Source organism: Tympanuchus pallidicinctus, unplaced genomic scaffold (assembly GCF_026119805.1).
Source record: "Tympanuchus pallidicinctus isolate F22 unplaced genomic scaffold, pur_lepc_1.0 scaffold6, whole genome shotgun sequence".
Lineage (NCBI taxonomy): Eukaryota > Metazoa > Chordata > Aves > Galliformes > Phasianidae > Tympanuchus > Tympanuchus pallidicinctus.
The window spans coordinates 32315263-32333851 of record NW_026294780.1 but is presented as its reverse complement, the minus strand read 5'-3'; positions in this window follow the sequence as shown (position 1 = coordinate 32333851).

Here is an 18589-nt window from a genome sequence, read left to right as displayed (position 1 = left end):
AATAAGAAGTAACAATAATCACCCAAAAGAAAATCTCTGGCCAAACACAGACCCAGCCTCTGATACAAATCATATCTGTTCAGAAACAACATTGTGAAAGACTGTGAAAAATTGAAGAATTATCTGATTACTTTGTGGGAATCTCTTGAAGTATTTTGCCATGGCTTCATTTGTAAGTAGAGCACTATCTTTTGAAAAGCCAGCCATTTAATCCATTAGATACTTCTCTGTTATAACAAATATCATGGCAGAAACTCAATCCATGCACAGGTTGACTTGCAGCAAGTGGGCTGGTATTTATAACAATATAACGAGGGACCCAACTATGACTGAAGACTTTCATACACGTTATGAACTATGTATTTTCAAATGCATTAAGTTTAGTCAAGCAGTTGATTTCTGAATTTGCAAAAATAATGAAATAAATAAGAGATCACAATGTGTCTTTATTTGTACATTTAATAATACATTAGATAGAAATTCCACTTCATTGTCAGCTGCTTGAGAAATACAGCATGTTGCACTATAATCACAATCAAATATAATTACAAATATCAAGGGAAATTTAGGCTACAAGGCAAAATGAAAAAAAAAAATGAATTTGACCACGGAACATTAAATTAGTAAAACATTAAAGTATTTTAAAATAAACTTATTGTCTGTTATAACTAAATTATTTGCATAGCTAAAATGAAGAGATGATCTCAGTGTTTGCAGTTATGAGCGTCACATGGCAATCAGAAACTGCAGAGAGAAATAGCACTGCTAAGGTTACAGTCTCCTATGCTTCTCCTACGTATTTACACACTGAAATTAATGCAATCCGTATAATTTTTATTTAAAGCAATGAAATAGGAATTTATTATTCATCCTCCTTTACCTTTAGTTTCTAAGAAAAACACAATGAGAGGTTACCAATATAGCCATGCTATGCCATGTCATGGCATATGCTGAGAACTATTTTTATGTAGAAGTCAATGGGAGCAGAGTTAGGCCAGTGCTAAAAGCTCATGAAAAATCTCTCCAGGATGACTTTCTCAGCATCAAATAGTATGCCTGTAGCAGAACTGGGATTGGAATTACACTCAAATCTTCTAAATTCCAGTTAAGTGCCTTAATCACATGACTTACTGGAGATCTCCTAAATGAATTCAAACATGTTCCCATCATTTCTTCACCTGCAGACCCAGGAAGTCTGGTCAGAAGCAATCTGAGACAGCTGCAGCTATCAGCTATCTCTTTGTCAGCTATTTTCTAGAAAGTACATGCATGAACTATCATTCCCAAAGAACAGAAACAAACTAAGATGGAATTCATCAATAATAAAAAAATCAATCCTTCAGAAGTACACATGTTCATTTTTTTTCCCCCCAGACTCCTACCATTTAAAAGCGCAATTCACATCTTATATTACAGAATTGTTACTTTCTTGCAAATCTGGAGTAAGAGAATATACAGAACTGATAATTTCAGTGCAAAATCATCTTTCTTCAAAAAGAAAACCTCAGAAGAAAAGACAAAGCTTCAAGGACAATTTTTGTGAAGGTTTGAGGGCCACTTGGACTACTTGTGACATCTGCACTAATTGAAAAAGCAAACGAGGCCACATAGGGCTGTTCTTTGACCATTTAATCAATTTTCCACTCAATGTATTGTTCATTCTTAGACTTTAATGCTGGGATTGATTTTAACAGTCATTACAGAAATACCTAAGTCAAAGGGCTTTCAACCTCTTTTAAGTTTGACCAATGGGAAAATGAGATTATGGATATGTGACTAAACCAGTGACTGTGATTCAAATGCCTTACTGAAGAACAACGCCTGAGTAACAGTCCATTCAATTCCCACTGGTGACATGAGCTAACAGGAGCACAAAGTGAGAAATAACAAGATGATTATCTCTGATAATGTCTGATCTGGACTCTGACTGCAAAATTATCTCTGAAACATTCATTAGTGTCATAGAGAATCCTAGAAGCACAGATTGGTTTGAGTTGGAAGGGACCTTTAAGACCATCTAGTTCCAACCCCCCTGCTATAGGCAGGGACACCAGGTTACTCACAGCCCCATCCAGCCTGGCCTTGAATGCTTCCAGGAAGGAAGCATCCACAGCCTCTCTGGGCAACCTGTTCCAGTGTTTCACCACACTCACAGTAAAGAATATCTTCCTAATAGCAAGTCTAAAGACTAGCTCCCTTCAGTACAGAAATAGGTCAGCTGTCAGATGTTTATAAATAAATTTGAAAACTGGATATTTAATTCAAGCAAGCAGCAGAGTCTGGAAGAGAATGGAGAAGAATATTAACATTATCTTTAAGATCCTTGCAACCACAGTTACTAAATATAAATATATAGTCTGTAAAATAACGGAGAAGAAACATGGAAATCTGTGCTTTGTCTTGCAGACCTACATCCACAAATAGAAAGGGAAAGACCACCAAAATTACTGCTTGAATAAATTTTTATCATTTTAACAACTTCCTCTTAATAGAAATATTTATCTCACTCAGCACTTAGATGGTACTGACTAGAGAAATTGCAGAGATGAGAAAAGGAGATAAACTGTTCTGAAAACAGAACATACTTTAGAAGTGTTCTATCTTTGAATGGATTTATACCTCACAGAACAAGAGGTTCTATGGAGATGAGTCTATAAGAAAATTCTTTTGTTCTTTTATATGTGTCATGGTTTTATAATTTTGTTATCAGTATTCCACATCATAACATCATGTAAAGCACAGATAATTAAAGAGTTAATACTCCAGTTCCATGGACTGACAACTTTCCCAATGTCTGGTTCTCAGAAGAAAAGAACTACATATCCCAGGGCACTTCACATTAGAGTGGAAGATAAGCCATGGGAGGAAGTCATGGGATCTCGCTCTCTGACTCCCTCTCGCTCGCTGCCTGGAGCATGTGGGTGTGCTTCCCAGCCGCGTGCCTTCAGTTCAAAGTAGGCTTTTCAGTTTTGGACACTCTCTTTTTATTTATGAGCCTCAATTTCAATGATATAGTATTATATTGTGTTATCTTGCATTCTGATATCATATTTAGTAAAATTAAGTTTTCCTTCTTAGGTCGTTGCTACTGTTCTGCTTCTGGGGCCAGCTCCCATCTCCCTACCCTTCCCCTTTTCCCTTCCCATTTTTGGGCCAGGGGTCCTACGGGCCTGCTGCCCCCTGTCACAGGCACAGATTATCTAGACATTTCTGTGACAATATGGTACAAATATATAGCAAGAGGGAGCAATGGCTGAGTTACATAGCTTGTGGGGAGAGACTTCTTTGCCTTCTGTAACATCAGCGATTCCCTCATGTACTGCTTTCTTCTCTGTTCTGGGGCAATAAGAATTTGGCCCTAATAAAACAGATTTACAGCATGACCTTTGCGCACGCGCATGATATATTGTGATGACAGCCACTCCACTGTGAAATACGATGCTATGGTCTTTCAGTTGTTTCCCTTTGGAAGATGAGCCTTACATGATTACATTGATAAGCATCAATGTATCAGAAATTATGCCAGAGTAACAGATACTGACGTGTTGTACTGTTGGAACTTTGAGGATATTCACATAGTTCTGAAAAAGCAAATTTAAGGACAAGGTGAGCCACAAAAATAACATCATTGAGAGATTATTCAATTCACTTCCTGATTAATACTTTCCTCTTTTACTAAGATACACTGACTTACAGAAGACCTTTGACACTTCACTGGAAAGCATATGTTGTTTCAAGATTTTTCATCATTTCTATGCATGCCTGAAATTTGTTTAGGCTGGCAGATGTTTGTCATGGGATCTTCAGTATTGTTATAGCATTAAAAGGGCATTCTTCAGATACATTAAACACTACATCAGTTCTTTAAGGAAATTACTGTGTCTGTGATATGTTACACTATTAACACATATACAGCATCCAATTCAGTAACATGCATTTATCTGGAGATTTGCATGCACCATGAAGCAGAGTTGGTTTGCTGGTTGTCTTTGGGTTTTTCCTGCTGGGAAACAAGGGAGGTACAGAATGGGTGGTGCTCTTTGTCATCTGTTTTCAGTGATGCTATTGAGTGTTACTTATTCATCTGAAAATGTGGTTCACGTTTGGTATTAATCTTATTTTTATTCAAAAGGATCAAAGCTTGCTTGGGTCCCATTCGCATAACTGCAGGTAAAATATCAGTCATTTCCTCTAAAAGCTCTAATTGGACAAAATGACAGACAGACAGATGAAGGTAGGTTAAGAAAGAACAATCAAAAGATAAAATATAGTGTGTACTTATACAATACTAAACAGTATCAGAAGTTTTTCTCAAACAAAAATACCAACTCACAAAATTTACCTTTCAGCTGCACTGTGATAGCACTTGTAATTAAAGTTCCTGCATTACAGATACACTTCAAGTGTATCTGGCCAGGTCTTTACAAAGTCTTAGATATTAACTAGATATTACAAGCATCTCTACTGTTTTGAATACTGGAGAATATAATTCAATTGAATTCTATCTTATTTTGCACGTGACCTGAAAAAGGCCAGAGTTTGGGTCAGAGCACCAACACAAGATGATTTCTATGTATATTGCTAAGTACAGCAGAGTTGCATACCTGCACATGACTTTGAGATTATGATGCAGCAAGGAGTATTTCAGCAAGTATTTTGGAAGGTGAAAGAATATTACTGTACAGATATGAGGTGCTTTGTGCAAGAGGTTCATTTGTTTGTTTTTATTATTATTATTAATACAGATAAAACTGTAATTCTCTGCAATAATATCCTTCCTTTTCCTAATATAATTTTGTAGAACAGATGGTCAGAAAACAATGGTGAAATGAATGGAAAATATATCAAGGCCTATTAAGACTATTTGGATTGATTAACTTAAAATGGAGGCACAACTCTGTTCAATGAAGAGTTTAATATTTATGAGGGTTTCCAAGAAAGTAATGTCTCCCATTTTATTATGTTGTCCCACAGTGTCAGAGTAGATGTTGGTGTCAATGGATGTTGGACCTTTCCACCAATGTTCTGTTACATTTTGTTGCCATGCGACAGATGGCAGCAGAGGGGTAATCTCACAAAATGGCATCAGACATGGAAGTGCATATGAAGCAAAGGCGTGTCACTGAATTCCTCCATGCAGACTGCACCTACTGGCATTGGTTCACACTCTCTGAACAATGGAGACCAGACAGTGGATGTGAGCACAGTGAGGCAGTGGGTGGTGCATTTCAGCACTGGCAACAGTAGTGTGAAAGACAAGTCAGGTTCCAGATGACCATGCACAACTGCTGTACTATGAAATGAAGAATGTCTCAATTAACTTATTCACACAAAATTGATGGATTATGACCCAGAAACTATGAACAGGACTATCATCTTCAGTGAGTTGGAAACAATGGTGGCAACACTGGAATAACATAAAGTTTGTGCCTGGTGGGTCCCACAAATGCCTCACTCAGGAACATAAAGAACATCACATGCAAGCTTATGAAAATCTCTTGAATCAATACGAGGCTGAAAGTGACAACGTTGGGTATTGCATCATTACTGGTGATGAGACCTGGTATCACCACTATGAGCTGAAATCAAAACACTCCATGGAGTGGTGACATGCAAATTCCCCATTGAAGAAAAGATGCAATGCTGAGTTGATATAGTGACGTGCCCTTTCTTCTGAAACAGGAAAAGAGTGATCCCTCTGAATTTCCTGGAACCCTGGCAAACCAGCTACTCTGACTGCTACATCACAACACTGAGCTGAAGTTTCCAACATTCAGGGTCAGGCCAGAGAAGAAGACAACCTTTCTCTTGCAACACGGTAACACCAAGCCCCATACCAGCTGGAAGATCATGAAGCACACTGCCAATCTTGTCTTGACTGTCCTACCACGCTCACTAGATACTCTGGATTAGGTGCCTTCTGATTTCCATCTGCTCAATCTGATGAAAGATGGACTGTGTGGGCAACTGTAGAGCAAAGGCAATGACAGAGCCTTTATTTGAGAAATAGGTGCTATAGGAAAAGATATTAAAGAGGAATTAATTCACCTCTCCCGGTAACAGTTTGGAGAAAGGGACGAGCTGAGGAATGTGACCCTCCCCTGTTCAGACCATTGTGCTGCAGGAGAAAAGGACAGGGGAAAAAGGCGACTCTCACAGAATCAGATAGCACAGGAAGTATTGCAGAGACAGAAGGGGTGGCTACAGACCCCCCTCCCTCCCCCCCCTCCAGGCTCTCACATACTTACATAGCTCACAGGAGCATTGGTTCAGGCTGTGACCTTGGAATTCCACTACAGCAACATTTTACTAATAGTATAGGTGCTCTGAAACACTACATAATCTCTGATTGTACAGATTTTTACAAGTGTAAAAAATGCATAGCTAATGGCAATAACTGTGTTGAAAATAGTGTGTTTTTACCTGCAATTTTTGCAATATCGTACTGCATTATTGTGCTCTTTTTATCTGTTGGAGTTTCCACAGAAATAAATGGGAGGCATTATTTTTCAGAGCTAAATATGCAGACCATTCGACGCTTAAAAATCTTCTCTATTTTCCAGTAGGTAGGACAACTTCTTCTCTGAATATTTGGATGAGTATTCAGCAGTCATAGTCTCTGACAAAAGCAGAGAACTTGGTTTTTAATAAATTCCATCTTAGCTTGAAAGATTTAAGCATGAGAGGTACGTTCATAGAATCATAGAACCATAGAATGGCCTAGGTTGGAAAGGATCTCAAGGATCATCAAGCTCCAACTCCCTCCCTCATGCAGGGCTGCCAATCTCCATATCTAATACTAGACCAGGCTGCCCAGGGCATCATCCAACCTGGCCCTGAACACCCCTCAGGAATGGGGCATCCGTAGCCTCTCTGGGCAACCTGTTCCAGCACCTCACCACTCTCTGTAAAGAATTTCCCCCTGATATCCAACCTAAATCTTCCCTTCCACAACCATTTCCCCTAGTCCTGCCATTAATTACCCTTGTGAAGAGTTGACTCCCCTCCTTTTTATAGGCTCCCTTCAGGTACTGGGAGGCTGCAATGGGGACACCCTGCAGCCTTCTCTTCTCCAGGCTAATGTTTATTTATAGAACCAGAATGCTAACAGCCATATGTACCCTCAGCAACAGCCACCTCTGAGGCTCTTGCTTAAACTGTTAATTCCTTACAAATTTCAGCCAATGTAATTAAGTGCAAGATACATTCAAACTCTGAAAGAGAAAATAACATCCAAAAATGCTAGTTAACATTTTTACTTATAGCAAAATTGCTTTTTGAGGAAATACTGGAAAAGATCATGACTTTGAGTGTCTTACAATTGCCTTGGTATTAATTTGTATTTGGTATAACCTGACTCAATATTCTTACAATTAGAGTGACAGCTCTTTAGCTATCTGAAGCATTCATTTTCTTAAAAATTTTGTCAATATGTGAAAATTTCAACAACTTTACATAACTGTAACTGCAACAAATTAGAGGGTTTTGTTACATTTCTGAGATGCTTTGTATCATTAAATAACATCATGGCCTCAATTTGTGCCAGGTTAAGTTTAGGCTGGATATCAGGAAAAACTTCTTTACAGAAAGGATTGTTAAGCACTGGAACTGGCTCCCAAGGAAGGTGGTTGAGTCACCATCCCTGGATGTGTTTAAAAACTGTTTGGATGTGGTGCTCAGGGACGTGATTTATTGGAGGGTTGTTAGTTAGGATAGTATGGGTGGGTTGTGATTTGACCTGATGATCTTTAAGGTCTTTTCCAACCTGAGCAATTCTACAATTCCATGATTCTATGATTAATTACCTGGTTTTGTACAAGGTAACTTTTTCAAATAGCAATCATCTAACAAGAGTTTTACATTTGATATTCCTCTAATATTTTTGAGACATTACAGTGCTTTCTTTGCTTGTTTTCCCATGGACACCAGTATTTTCTGAGGAACAAAAGAAAAAAAGATTTCAGCTGTTTCAGTTTTGCTATTATTACAACTATAATCTTGTTGAAGACTCTACACTAACTGATTCCCCCTGAAAAGCTGTCTTCTATCTGCAACGTGACGAATAATCTGTAAATGAAGCTCGAGATAGGTCTGTTGAAAAGAATATTTCTCTCCTGTCAGTTACTGAGATGCTCCCTCAGAAAACAACTGCTCACCTCAACATGAGGAAGCAGGCGCTGAAGCTGGCCCAACTAGACACAGACAACAAATGGTTCTTGTGTTTGCTTCTTCCTTCTTTCCTAGTTTTCCCAATTTATTTGATTCTGTAACTGTTTCTAATACTGACAGTATTTCAGGTGACACTGTGTAAAATGCTGTATTGATAATGTATGCTAACTGTTAAGTCCTGGCCTGAACCAGATTGAGCACCTGGGGAAAGGACTAGTGTCACAGGGTTATCTCTATAACCCATGACAGGGGCACAGGCCCCACGAGAAAAAGAAAGAAAAAAAACCAATTTTGTCCCCTTGTCCTGCCATTCTCTACACTGTAAAGAGCCCCAAAGATTATCAGAGGGCTGGAGCACCTCCCCTATGAAGAAAGGCGGAGGGAGCTGGCCTTATTCAGCCTGCAGAAAAGAAGGCTGTGGGGTGACTTTATTGCAGCCTTTCAGTACCTAAAAAGAGCCTACAGACAGGAGGGGAATCAACTCTGAAAGGATAGATAACAGCAGGACAAGGGGAAATGTTTTGAAGTTGAGGGAGGATAGATTTAGGTTGGGTATCAGGGGGAAGTTCTTTACAGAGAGAGTGGCATGGTGCTGGAACAGGCTGCCCAGAGAGGTTGTGGATGTCTCATCCCTGGAGGTGTTCAAAGCCAGGTTGGATAGGGCCCTGGGCAACCTGGTCTAGTATTGAATGGGGAGGTTGGTGGCCCTGCATGTGGCAGGGTAGTTGGATATTCATGATCCTTGAGGTCCCTTCCAACCCTGGCCATTCTGTAATTCTGTGATTCTGTGAATTTACTCCCCTTGTTTGCAGGCTCCCTTTAGGTATTGAAAGGCTGCAGTAAAGTCACCTTGCAGCCTTCTTTTCTCCAAGCTGAACAAGCTCAGCTCCCTCAGCCTGTCTTTGTAGGAGAGGTGCTCCAGTTCCCTGATCATTTCTGTAGTCCACCTCCAGACACTCTCCAACAGCTCCCTTTCTTGTATTGGCGGCCCCAGACCTAGACACAGTATTCCAGATGGGGCCTCACGAAGGCAGAGTAGAGAGGGACAATCACCTCCCTTCCCTGCTGGCCACCCCTCTTCTGATGGAATCCAGGATGCCATTTGCTTTCTGAGTTGCAAGAGCACACTGCTGTCTCATTTTCAATTTTTCATCCATCAGAACCCCCAGGTCCTTCTCTGCAGGGCTACTCATGGATTTCTCTTCCCAGTCTGTATGCCTGGGATTTCTCCAGCCCAATTGCAGAACCTTGCACTTTGCTGTGTTGAACCTCATTAGATTCACCTGGGCCCACCTTTGGAGTTTGTTGAGGTCCCTCTGAATGGCATTTCTTCCTTCCACTGTGTCACCCACACCACTCAGCAAACTTGCTGAGGGTGCACTTGATTCCATCATCGATGTCATTGATAAAGATGTTAAAGAACACTGGTCACAAGATATTAAAGAGCATCGGTCCCAAAACAGACCCTTGGGGAACACTGCTCGTTACCAGCCTCCACCTGGACATAGAGCCATTGATGACCACCCTCTGTCTGCGGCCTTTCAACCAATTTCTAATCCATCGAGTAGCCCACTCATCAAATTCACATCCCTCCAATATGGAGATAAGGATGTGGTGGTGGACCATGTCAAAGGCCTTGCTCAAGTCCAGGTAAGTGATATCAATCACCTTCCCTTTGTCCACCAGTGCCGTCACTCCATCATAGAAGGCCACCAGACTGGTTGAGCATGAAACCATGCTGGCTATCTCAAATCACACGCTCTTTCTTCATGTGATCAAGCAAGTTGTCCTGGAGGATTTGTTCCATGATCTTACCAGGTACAGAGGTGAGACTCTCTGGCCTGTAGTTCCCCAGGTCCTCCTTGCTCCCCTTCTTGTAAATGGGAGTGACGTGACCTTTCCTCCATTCAGCCAGGACCTTAGCTGACAGCCATGACTTTTCAATCATCAAATATGATGGAGAGCAGCTTGGCAACCACCTCAGCCAGTTCCTTCAGAACCCTGAGATACATGCCATCCAGCCCCATGGACTTGTACACATCCAGCCTCATAAGGTGGTCTTGGACTTGCTCTGCCTTTGCAGTGCTCCCAGTGCTTTACGTGATGTTATGATGTGGAATACTGGTAACAAAAAACATAAAACTGTGGCAACTGATTTGTCCAAATGCTACAGATACTATGTTGTTCAAGTTCAGAATTAATTACCTGTTGCTACTGTGGAGGCATTTCACGTGTCCTTCATTAGAACATCCCAGTTCATGTTTCACAGAATTTTCATGCTCCATTATCTTTACTATCAAAAACAATAACCCCACACAAACCAAAAGGATGTAAAAACATGCCAGCTGACAAGAAATTAGCAGTAGTTGGAAGTAGTTTTGAAAACAAATTTTTCCCCTTTCAATTTTCCTTTTCTCTTTCTAAAAATAGAAATAAATATTAAGAAACAAAAACCCCACAAATAATAAAACAGTAACACTGAATGTATGTAAGCATAAAAGGGATGACACTGAGGCAAGGGTAATGACGTGATACAAAAAGTGAGGGGGGAGGGAGATTTGGTTTTATCAAGTAAGAAGAAACAAGTAAGGAGTGACCATAATAAAGCAAAGATATTCAGTCTTGAAAGGGGAGACCAAAATCTGTGCAGTAAATACAATCATCTGCATTACAGCAAACAATCAGAATAGGGTTGGTAATGGGCATTTTATCTTAATGTCAGAGAGGATTTTCTTCCATCCTTTGAGCTCGTCTCAAGTTTTATTAATGAGCTTTGCTAAATTGTAAGAAAAGGCTATTTGGGTAATAAACATGAATATTAAAATGAAAAGAAGTATGGATTATGGAAGTTCATTGCCCAAACGTCTAAGCTCTCTATTGTGTAGCAAAAGTATTCATCTGCTCTTTCAATTGCTTGGTTAAAATGCTAAATTATTCCTGGTGCTTTGTAGTAGATCAGTTAACATTACTTTTAGTTTTATTCAGACAGCACGTTCTTGTTCTTCTTTGTATGTGAGGCACTGGCAGCTTGACCTTCCAGTTTATTTGTTTATAAGACCATATCATCAAAGTTCTACAGCAGGCAGCTCACAATTTTCAAATGTTAACACTAAAAGACCTACATTTCTGACTGATGTCAAGCTCTGTTTGCAAATTTGGAATAGAAGGCGAGGTTCTTATCACACATTGAATGAATAAGCTCTAGATATATCGTTAAATTCAGCTTGAAATGTTTATTATCACATTTTGGAGAAAAACAAGATTACAGTAGTTGCTCTGAGGAATAGAATCTAGATAAAATACATCTTGAGAATGCAGACTCTAAGAGCCAAATGCCAGCATGTTTTCCTTTTTCTTGAAGAAAAGCTGCTCGAAGGCAGGACTAGAAACTCTAGATCCACTGCAAGGTTCTCTGTTGTACCAGCTCATATCCTAGTAACACGTGCAGCATTCATGCTCCTACCTAGGTTGAGCAAGTGAGTGAAAAATAATGCAGATTATGAATTTGGTCTTTTCTGTTCATGAGCAGCCAATCAAAATTTCAAACATACATGAAATTACTGAATGTCTTCCATCTGTAATTTTTATCTGCGTATGTTAATCACATCTTCCTTTGATGTGTCAGTGTTCATATCTCTAACACTCGTCTGTGACGGGCCAGAAAAACCACAAAGCAGTGTACCTACCTCTGTTAACGGGAGCGTGAGACTCATGACCAAAATGTCAGCCTAAGAAAAGGAAGTAGGTTTTTTTATGGCTTTGGCACTTAATTGTGATGGCAAGAAGCTATGCCATCAGGACAATGATCAGCCTCCACTTCAGGCAACGATAGTAGAGAAGCTGCCTTCAACTTACCCGACAGGAGGAACTAAGGCAAAGGTTTATGATTGACACTGAGATTATCCTTTCCTGCACTCTGTCACATTAACAGTTGTATCAATTTGTATCCAGTTAAAACCTATGTGCTTTGTGTATTTTATTCAGTTTCGGTGTTTAATAAAAGTAATTTGACAAAGGAATGCTCCATAAATGTAAAAGCCCAGTTGGCATATCTAGAGAACAAAATTATACTGATTTATTTGTGGTTCAACCTAAAGGCTAAAGAGATAGTCACTGACTTTAAAAAATTGCATTCAGTGCAGAGCTGATAACACAACCGTTATTTACCACACCATATATTCAACTTTAATTTTTTTGTTGTTTATTCTTTTTTTCTGCAAGCTGCAGCACATGCACTGAATATAACAGTGAAATAGTGAGCAGGCAGGCAGCGTTATTCAGTTTTGCTGGCTGTTGTAAGTGATGAAACTATAATTCACTGGGTGATAGATAACAGAAGGTAATTTTATGGTTACTAAGAATGAGTTTGCATTTGTTGGGATAGTTACTATATAAATTTATAGATCTATTTTGTATGTATCACATTTTAAATTTTAGTGGCAGAACAAGGAGTGGTATGAGAGTAACACAAGTAGTATCGTCACAAACTCCTGGTTTAGCAGTCACTTGTAAAGGTATACTGTAATTCATCATGAAATAGGTTCAGAATGTTCTCAAAATCTTGTTATAAATCATCGCCTCTGGAAGGGAAGGTGTTATTAAGTTTGTTTTTTGATTTTTCTCTTGCCCTTTCTCCATCATCTTATCTAGGGAAAGTGTTGAGATGTAGGGAAGGCAATTCCGTACAGGAGGTCCTTTTAAGTGCTGGATTTAAGTGCTCTTCCAGGATTTAGCACTTTTCTAAGCTTAACTGACAGGTCATTTTGCCCCTTGTTATCTGGGCACATAGACCCTGGGACCCCATGAAAACAATAAGATTAATTGTGGGCAGGCAGTAGGACACTAGAGCTTCAGATCGCAAAATTCAGACAAGCTTGAACACCTGTCAAGCTAGTATGACATTTACATTCAATAAATATAATGTCTCCAGAGAACCAGAACTGTTTTTGTTTAAAGATGGAGATTGGGCCCCAGGGAAGCCATTTTGTTGAACATGCCATTCTGTGGTGAAGAAATACAAGCTTTTGTCAGAGATTTAATTGTTGGAAGAGCTGTTAAGATTTCAGTTCAGGTCACAAATCTGAAGGAAGCCTGGACTGACAGAGGGGTGCTTGATTTGATGATCATGGGAATGAAAGAGGAATAGAGGTGGTTGATGTACTGAATTTGCATTTAAAAAGCTCACCTAGGAACTTAGCAATTAGACTTTTAAATATAAAAATTTAACTTCAGAGCTTCCCAGAAGTATTCAGAAGTACTGAATTATGTAATGGCCAAACCAAGGACATTTCTTGGAAGTGAAGTTTTTGGCTGAGTATTTTAATAGCTAATTGCAAAATTCTGAGGAAATGCAGCCATCCACAGGAGTTCAAACAAGAAAACTAGGAAATTTAAATGATCTTCATTAAGAAATATTTTCTTCAGAATTATAGTTGAGAATATTTTTTTCATTGTATTCTATTACAAAATGTTTCTACACCATAGTAATGTACTGACAAAAGAGAGGACCTCTAGAAAAGGATATAGAAGTTGGGAGGAGAAATGGATACTGTCCAATACAAATGTTATTTCAACTTCTTATGGACCAAAACAAATTGGAATTTTGGCTTTGTTTTATTAACTTACGTTATGGGAAACAAGTAGAGGTTTCCATAGAGTAAAAAAGATAATTTGGAATAGTCTTAAAGAGCTTTCAAACAGTGGTCATCAAAATCCTTCATAATCATCTGTAGTCCAGGTTATCATAAAATGCAGTTCTGTTTCAGAAACGGAATGAAAAAGGAGAGCAGCTTTCCATTCTTAAAATTTCAGTTATTTTTCTCATTCCGAAAGCAGTTTGAAGCTATTCTGCATTTGTTTACTAATAATAGAAGTAGAGGAAGCTAAGGAACCAAGCTCTTGCCTGGAATTTAAAATTTGTAGGACAGACCCCATGACTGGGCACATGTTCTTTTAGGTGCCTATATCTCCCAGGATGTATTGCTATACCTTCACTGCACTGCATGTGAAAGCAGAAGGGAAGGAACCAGTGAATGAGAAGTCTCTTTGGGAACTGCCTGTAGGAACATAGTGATGTAAAAAATCAAATAGATAAAGCCATTGCTCATCTCCTGGATCCTTGAAAGCTAAACTCTCAACACCTGTAAATGAGAATCACAAGAGCATCATTAGCGAGCTCCACTGCCTTGCAGCAGTGGGGAGATCCAGAGATAATGGGAAGATCCAGAGGCAGCTCAATCCTGGGAGAAAGATTTCACGCTCTGCTTCACTTCAGCATTTAATCAACTGCAAAAGCAGTTTATTGCTGTGTATACTCCAGTGCCAGAAACATTATCACCTAATTAAATTGTTTCATTGTTTTGCTATATCAAGCAACATGTCTCTTTAACTCCATTTTATTTAGTAGCAAGCTTGCTTTAACATCATCAGAATGGGAAATTAAATTGAAGGGGTGTCTGTTTAAACTAAAGTTCAAATCAATGATGCAGATAGACTTTCACTGCCAAATTCAAGTTCTTCACTTTACTGCAGTCCTACATTTGAGCACTATTGACAGCATCTTCTACATTCACATATGATATATGACCATGGAGCATATATTTCAAGGCCTTTTCACTTTTTAAACTTGTTACAATCACTGGAATTTCCCTCCTTTACAGGTTTTTTTTTTTTGTTTGTTTTGTTTTGTTTTGTTTTGTTTTGTTACAAAGACTAATAGAATCACAGATAGCCTGAACTGGAAGGGGCCCACAAGGACCATCTCCAGGCTCCACAGAAAACAACCCAACGATCAGACCACATGTCTGAGAGCACTGTCCAGGCTCTTTCTGAACTCCTACAGCATGCAGCCATGACCACTGCCCTGGGGAGCCTGTTCAGTGCCTAACCACTCTCTGGTGCAAATCCTGTCCCCAACCCCCAGCTGCCCCTCCCCTGACACAGCTCCATACTGTTCCCTCGGGCCCTGTTGCTGTCACACAGAGCAGAGCTCAGCTCTGCCCCTCCACTGCCCTCATTAGGAGCTATAGGCTGCCATGAGGCCTCCCCCCAGCCTCCTCTGCTCTGGCTTCAACTACAGTTGCTTTTCATACGTCTCCTCCAGACCCTTCATTGTCTTTGCAGCCCTTCTTAGGACACTCCCTAATAGTTTTATGTCCTTTTTGTACTGTGATGCCCCAAACTGAACACAGTATTCAAGATGAGCTGCACCAATGCAATGTAGACTGGGATGATCACTTTCCTCCAGCAGCTAGCAATGCCATGTTTAATGAACTCTAGGATACCTTTGGTCTTCCTGCTGCTTGGGCACACAGTTGACTCACATCCAATGTGCTGTTGACTAAGACTCCCAAATCCCTTTCAGAGAGGCTGCTGTCCAGTGTTGTATCTCCAAGTTTGTTAGTATAAGATTTGGAAGGGACTTTCATAGTGTTTTTTAGCAGTGATTTGGACTAGATGATCTTCAGAGGTTCCTTCCAACCCCTACAATTCTGATTCTGTGATCCTCAGTAAGTACAAACAGAGCATACTGTTGCATGTACAGAGATCTATATTATATCCATACTTAAATTTATTTATATCTTCATATCAATTAAAGAAACTGAAAAAAAATTAACATCTACCTATCACCATCTTTTTATGCACCAAAAATAGTGTGTCCAAATGGATGCTTACAGCTGCTTAGCTGTGTACTGCATAGGTTAACCCACATCTACTTCATTTGAAAAATAAATTTTTAAAAAGCACACCAAACAAAAAATGTATAATCATTGCCTTATAACTGAAAAAGACTTGCAAGTCTCTATTCCTTTCCTTTTGGAACTTCTATTTGTAAGGAAAGGAAATAACCTTTACTGTATTGTTGGAATAAAAGGAACTAGATGATTCATCTCTGTGAATCTGCTTGTTGAATTTGATGGATCATTCTTAAAAGCGACGTTGCTAATCTTCAGGTTTTCTTTTTTAGGTTATTCACAGATCAGTGGGTTTTCCGGCTAATACAGGTCCTGATGCTCTTCTGTCTTCACACATGGTATTCATCATATCTTGACAAGAAAAGACCTTCAGTCTACAAATAACCTTCACTGAAGTAAGACATGTAAGTGAGTTTCTATATGAAAGATAGATTTTATGGCTGAATAAAAACTAACTGTAGTTAGAAAGTGTTATTATGTGGCCTTATTTGAACATTTTCTCCCTTTTGATTTTCCTCAAAAGATTTTTAGTGTTTGTTGTTAAATTACTAACAGAAAAAAATATATATACTGTTTTACCATTAACCACAAATTCAACAGGAAAGGAAAAGCAGTTGAGTATTTTATCATTCTGAAATGTGCAGCCTTTAAAATATTTAAGTATCCACATTAGTTCTTGTCAAACTAGCACAAAGCAGTGCATAATTTGACCTATGAACAAGAGCAGAACAAGATAAGAAGCTTTGGTAAAGGTGAAATATTCACAATATAGCCACTTTGTGCAACAGTTAATAATTTGGTTTCCTAACGCATCATCATCACCATTATTATTATTATTATTATTATGGTGATCCTGAACAGGGTATCCAAAGTAACTCTCTCTAGTCTCTATTAAGCAATTAATCATCAATACTATGAAAACATAATGATCTTTCTCAGAACCACAAAATTCAGCACAGAAGAAAGCTAATTAAATTTCATTGTCCTATACTGTAGAATCAATCTAATTTTGTATCAGAAGGATTGATCAGATTTTCCTGTTTTTCCACACTCCCACAGCTGTAGTGAAAACAAGTCTCTCGTCCAATAGGTTAAAACTAACTGTTCCTGAAATGAGTTACTGATTTCAAAGGGAAAATCATGACATAAGAGGAAAGACTTAGACTCTCACATTGAAAATGTGTTTAAAAATAATTCCAATAGAATGAAATTTAGTGAAACAAAAACTAGTTCAGTTTAACTTGTAACATCTCTCATGTAGCAGTCCTGGGAGGTCTACTACAAAATGATATTTTGTTAGGTTTTTTTTTTACTTATTATGAAACATTTCCTCATTTCCTGATGGAGAACACCAATCAGGTCTCCTTTCTTTGAGAGCCACTCATTTAACAGACCATGTAGAAGCTTATTATCTTCATAAAATCAATTTCTAACTAGTCAGTCAGAAAATGGTCACTGATTTCCAAGAGGGTGTCATTGGGTGGGACAAAAGAAATTGATTAGCAGGAAGATTTGCTGAGGCAGAGTAACCTGTCTGAAACTTTATATGATAAGCAATTAACTAAGAACTCCACTTTAAGAAGCACACCTAAACTAAGATCATAGCAGAGAATAGTCTTTTCATTTTCACGCTGATTTAATAATGAAATAAAGGTTATGCTAAGAACAATAAACATGACAGTACATGCAGTTTCAAGTGCTAAATACAGCGTTAACATTTAATTGTTGAAGCTGCAGTGCAGGAAGACAAATCAACAAAATAAAACATGAAAAACTGTGATCATAGAGTCTGATTATCCTCACAAACAATTCTGTATCTTTGTCTTTGATGTAAATGTCTAAAAAAGAATAATAGAATAAGAACTCTTCAAGCATTGAAAGCACTCAGCAGTGCTGTGTTATGGCAAGAGCTTCACTAAAAATGAACAGCAAATGTATCTGTAGGTGCCTCAAGACACAACTGTAGTTCTAACTGGGATCAAAACAGTGCAGAATCATTTGTAAGTGTGATGCTTTCAGTAGCATTATGTAGTCCAACAGACTACATAACAGACTACAGGTATTTTTTATTTTGTATGTTTTCTTTTTGTTGTAGTGGTTGTTTAAATTATTGGACTTCCGCATATGTTATATATTTTCATCTATTTGATTTGGAGAAATGCATTTTTAATACCTCCAAATATAACATCCTACAGAAGATCTGGTAAATATAAAATATAACCTCTCTAGACAATGCAGGAAGTATTTTAAAATCTGTAAGATCTTGCTGTGGAAACAATAAAAACTATTTAATAAGTACATATGTTTACTTTCTTAAGCAAAATTATTGTATAACAGTTTCCCTTCTTTGGTGAGCTTTAAAATTTAAATGTCTTTACAAAATTAGCCTTTTCTCAAGAAACCTCTGGTAAGATGGTCCCTGTGATGGTATTTCCAACTTCAGAGCTGAAAAGAGTTAAAAATGAGAAATGTATTTCTCACATGAGCTTGGTATGTTGATTTTTTTTTTTTTTTTTTTAGTCTTTTGAAAGAAACAGAAATTCTGAATCACACTTGATCTTAATTTTCAAAGCAGACATCATTTTTTCACTGACAACTGTTTGAGATGTCCACAGAGATGAGCATTATACTCCCCATCTTCAGCAAACTCAGAGTGCAATTCAGTGGCAAGTGTATCTACATTAAGAGATGTATAAAGTTATCAGTGTATTTCTTCACTGTATGTT